The sequence below is a fragment of the Phaethon lepturus genome, unplaced genomic scaffold (assembly GCF_000687285.1).
Source record: "Phaethon lepturus isolate BGI_N335 unplaced genomic scaffold, ASM68728v1 scaffold37832, whole genome shotgun sequence".
Taxonomy (NCBI): Eukaryota; Metazoa; Chordata; class Aves; order Phaethontiformes; family Phaethontidae; genus Phaethon; species Phaethon lepturus.
In genome coordinates, this window is record NW_010525002.1 from 69,407 (window position 1) to 74,739 (window position 5,333).

Sequence of the window (5,333 nt, forward strand, 5' to 3'; positions counted from 1 at the left end):
TAGAAACAGCAGTGGATCTAAAGGGAAGTTTTTATTGTCTTGACAAGAAAAGAAAAGTGGGCAGCTCTTAATCTAACAGTCCAAGTGATAACATCTGAGAGATGACGGATAATTTTCGCAAGATAATCTCGGTAATAATCCTGTGCATCAGTGACAAAACTGTTGATCTCAGCAGTGAGAGAGTGGTGTGACCAGCAACAGATAGCTTCAAAGTCAAGAAAAGCTGGCCAGAATTGTACTTCGTAGCTGAAAGTAGAGAGAGAGATGAGATGTCACCAGCCATGAGAGGATGACAGAGACAGCCTGAGATGTATGACTAGGGAGGTGGACTTGCTGCTGACAAAGTGTAAATTTATGCTGAGAGAAGACAAACTTGGAAGAGGAAAATGCTCTGGGGACTGGGTCATGCCATAGTTTGACCAGACCAGCTGGTGCTGGCTGGTCATCTTTCCAGCTCTACAGAATTTGTCATGGCTAAGCTGCACTGGTTCCTCCTCGCAGCACCTGCAACAAGGTTCATTCAGATACCTCTGATGGCTGCCTGCTTAGCCTAGGAAGACGATCTGTTTGCAACAGGCCTTTTCCTTCTGCTTTTATTTTCTACAAACGATCACCCTTTTCATTCTTGTTTCAAATCTTAGTCACTGAACTGAGGTCACAAACCCTGGAAGACTGGTGATTTGAGCAGTGCTTATAGAGAAGGTGACCATCATGCCCTACATCCTCAAGATCTCTAATTTTCTTCTTAAATGCAGAATAAACTTTTAGGTTAAAAAAAAATCTAGATGAGAGAGCATTTATGTAACATAAAGCTTACTGACAAAAATGTCTCTATTGACAAACTAGGTTACTGTCAACATAAAGCCAAATAGGAGAGGCATGAGTTCATGTTGACCTCTCGTGTCAGCTCACTCTTGAAGTCAGCGTCTGGGCACACTGGCTTGGTGACAGGAGTTACTTTGGCTGCCAACAGATGTCAGCAGGGCCAGCCCATCTGTGACAACAGTGGGAAGTTCTTCACCTCAACTAGTACTAGTACACTAGTACCAAATTTGAAGTCTGCAGCAATAGATGGGAATGGTTGATGCTCTCTATGGAAAAAGCCTGTGCCTTCTTTCCAGCAAATGAATTAGCCAGAGCCAAAAAGGGTCTCTCACACTCTTCACTATTTTTCTTCTTTTTTGTAAGCCTCAACAAAGCAAACAAAATTACACCCAGAGTTTCTGCTTGCTTTCAGCGGTGGTGCGTCTCTCCCGGGCTGAGTTCTTTGACCATATCCAAGGCTAACAGTCAATTTTTATGTCTCATTTATGAACCCAGAAAATAGCCTTGCTACACGGCCAGTTCCTCAGCTCCCCGCAATGGTCTTGCAGGGAGAGGACGTGGTATGTCACACTGACTTGGTGGCTTAGGGCTGTAATAGCACCCACAGACCTCATTTCTGTGTAGGCCAACTTTTTCTTGTTTTTACATGTGAAATACTTCTGATCAGGCAGACGGAATTTGTGGGTCCCATAGGTGACTAATGGCCCTAGTATGGATACAGTTACCAGGGTGTAAACATAATTCTATTGATGTCGCTGATTTTGTTTCCTGAACCCCTATTGTTGCCTTCACACAATGGTGTTTTGCCAGGCTGGTAACTGTTCCTATGGCAAAACCTTCCAGCCTAGACAAGCCCTAGAAGGTTAAAGTCATTTCAGCGTTTCTTTCGAGGCAATTATACAATGGGCCCTGAGCTCCTTGCCAAATGCTACTTTTTTACAAAGTTGGTGATGGGGGTGTGAGCCAAGTATTGCAATCTGTGACGCAGATGAGTGCATGTTAACAGCGAATGACAGAAAAGAGATCAGCCAGGAAAGTTTCAAACTACGTCAGTGTATAGCCTGACTTTGCTAATGCTTTCTACTTCCAACTCCTACTTTTATCCTAAGATCAGATAACGAGTAGCACTTTTTCTTTGTAACAATTCATTAATCAGAGAAATGATCCTTGCTAGTGTTTAGATGTTTTACTTAATTTGGTACTTCTGGCCTGCTGCCCCAGTAGTGCCAAAATTATTATTTCTCACCCAGCAGGTGATAAATAACAACTTCAGTCATGATTAATACCATGAATTTCTCAACCTGACTAATGCAAAAAACTTCAAACCTGCGGAACAAGTGGGTGCTAATTGTTGTGAGAGCCATTGGAGCTGCACTCTGCTTGTAAAGAAAGAAAGCCACAGGAAATGAAGCGTTTTCTAGCAGCACAGCTGATCCTAAGAGGCATCATTAAGTGCAGCTCAGCAGCATTCTCCATGTGCAGGGCTGTGCTGGGCTCTTTTTTTCCACAACACTGAGCTTTAAGTACATTTGAGAAGCAGGCGATTGCCAGGTTATTTTTCTTTCCTTAGGGAGGGAGAGGGGAAATAAAATAAAAGGCAGAGAAAATAGCAGATGACTATCTCATTAACACCACTCAATACTATAATTTTTACTAACTGATATGTGAAGAGTGATAGACCCTAGCAAAAAGCTGCTACCACCAAAGCTCCTTCACACAATGTCTGTCTTGAAATCTTATCACAACATCATAAAATGTAGCACCAGAGACTCCACAGTCAAGGAGAGGGATGGGAAAACCAGGAGCTCAGGAAGAAGGGCTGTCAGCTGGAAACAATGATCCAAGGCTGTAAATTAGCCTGTGGCTGAAAGCCTGGCCACTTTTGAATCACAAGCTGATTTGCCACAGCCTGGAGTGGAGCAGGATGGTTGCTCTGTTTTCTGTGCTCTGCATGCGGTGGCAGAGGACACATGGGATCCACAGTTTAGCTATGTGTACAACGCTGCGCTGGTTGGGCAAACGGGACTGCCACAACATCTGGAATTGGCACCACGTGTTTCTGGTAGCAGCAGACACCAGAATGCAGCAAGGACACGAGCAGGTAACTGTGCTGAGCAAGATTAGTCCCTTCCAAAACCCCAAAGCAGTACCTTGGGAATGGAGGAGCAGCCCTGTTTTTGCCAGGACTTTCCCAATTGTTTTAGCTCCATCAGGCAAGAAAAGCATCAGCTACTTTCCAACTAGTATTTAGCTCAACTGAGCATCTCTATGAGAAGTTATTAATTCATGGAACAAAGAGACTGCAGGAAGCAAACCACTATGGGCAAGTGATTTTTATGTTGTTTGGACTCAGTAATGTCTCTTCACTTGTAGTTATGAGTGCTTTTTGTGTATTCTTTGGTTAGTGACCCCTGCAGTTCCTGGTGGGGTATGTTCAGAGGATGTATGTTAAGCCATGGTGCAGCTGCTACTGACATTCTTTCAGTTAGAAATCTAATTTTTGTCTTAATTTTGGGAAACTTAAGAAGTTCCAGCTGTCTGCTTTCTTCACCCAAAATAGCATCTGGGAGCTTGGGATTTTTGAGCTTGAAAAGCTAGGAAAGAAAATTGTCGTCCACACTGTCCTGGCCTAATTCCTGCCTCTGGTGCAGCAGTTGTGCTTCAGTCATGGGACATCTAGAAAAACACACAACCCCAAGAGTAAAATTCCCACAGACTGTGCTTGCACAGCCTTGTCTACTAGGGGGCTGCTCAGACTAATAGAAAAGCCCTCTTTACTTGGCTCTTGGTTAAGGCAGGTTGTTGATTTGCTCTAACTCTCTTGCCATAGAAGTTACTGGGTTTGAGCTGGTTGTGGTTTTGTGTTTTTCCACCCTTAAGTAGTTTTATTGCTGGTCTTGTTTCAACTCCTCATTCTTTTTCTTGAACTGTGGACAGCATTTCAGGAGCTATCAATGTCCTTTATAGGACTGTGGCTTCCCAAGAGTTAAAGCATTGTTTACGAGCTTTGGTCCTCGGTGCTCAGCTCTGTCTGCTCTGCTAACAATGTCATTTAAATACAAGAAACCATTATGCTTTTTTTATGAAACACAAAGCGTGTCCTTTATCTAGCATTTTAATAGCTATTTTCAACACTGGTAGCAAAGCCAAGACTTTCCTTGTAGTTTTAAGTTTAGATACCACCTAGAATGAGGTGCAGCCTGAACTACACACCAGCCCTGGGGCAAACATGCTGTATAGAAAGTATGCTCTTCAATCAAGCAAGTAAGGAATGCTTTTTCCCATTTAAATTTTGTTTTCCTAATTAAGTTACCAAAGTCACGTGCAAGGAACAAGGGGTAGCTGAACTTTCAGAAACTATTCAGTTTAGCTTCCAGAGCTCAGTCTGTGCTTGTCCTCTCATTTCAGTATTGAAAACTCTGTGTAATTTGCCTGTCTCTGTATCCTTAAATCCAGTCTGAGTAGCTCAGGTGGATTTACACAAAACTTTCTTTGTAACAGATCAGTATCTTTTGCCAAACCACTTCCACAGCATTTGAGTATATTTTCTAGATGAGACATTCAAAGTGGGTTAATGCATATGGCTATCTCAGTGGGGTTTTTTATCCTCTGAAGTTGTAAAGTTTGCTATATGTTACCACATATATATGTTACTACTGTTACTGCAGTAACTAGCTGTTCAGTGTTCAAAGTGTTTTATTACCAGTACTTGCTCTGCCTCACAGAAACCTTGTCAAAGTATAAAAACACATTTTAATTCAACACTGTTTCCAAGCAATTGCTAAAATTTGGTTACAAATTGGCCAATGGCCACTGCAGCCTTGAAATAGGAGGCTTATGTGCCTATTTGTGCTTTCTCAGACTGTGTATAAGTTAATGCCTGTGCATAGGTTTGGAAATCCATTAAGTAAATTACTCCTGTAGTTCAGTCTACTGGTAGCAGAAGAACTGCCAAAACCACAGAAGCTAGGTTAAAATCTTTACTCATGAATGGTGCTCTGTAAATAGCAGGTTTCATTGCTCTGGATTAAGATACTTCAGTTTTCACACAGGATTTCCCCGCCACCATGACACTGCTAGCTTTAGAGACTATTACAGTGTTTTTCTCTGAAAGTAGTGTGTATTATAAAATTATCTCCAAACTAAGAAAAACCACAAACTCTTTTCCAGTTTTTCCAGCAGTTGTATTAATGCAGAAAAGCTGATCTGAAATATCTGGGTTCTCAGCTACTGACTGCTTGAATAGCAGAAATTGCCACTAAGCAGTCGAGTTGATGGGTTTTAGTTTGAAAAGGTATTCAGCACACACGTGTGAAACTTTAAGACTGAAATGCAGGGCAAGGGCAATTTTCCTCTCCTGGCAAGAGTGATTTGATGAAAGGCCAAGACCTCCTTACACATCGATACTTACGTGGATTTGACTCCAGTAGGAATCCTGCATCAAAAAGCAGGCAGTAAGAATTCGGCTCCGTTTTCCAGTCGAGCTGACAAGAGTGGTTCCCCGCAGC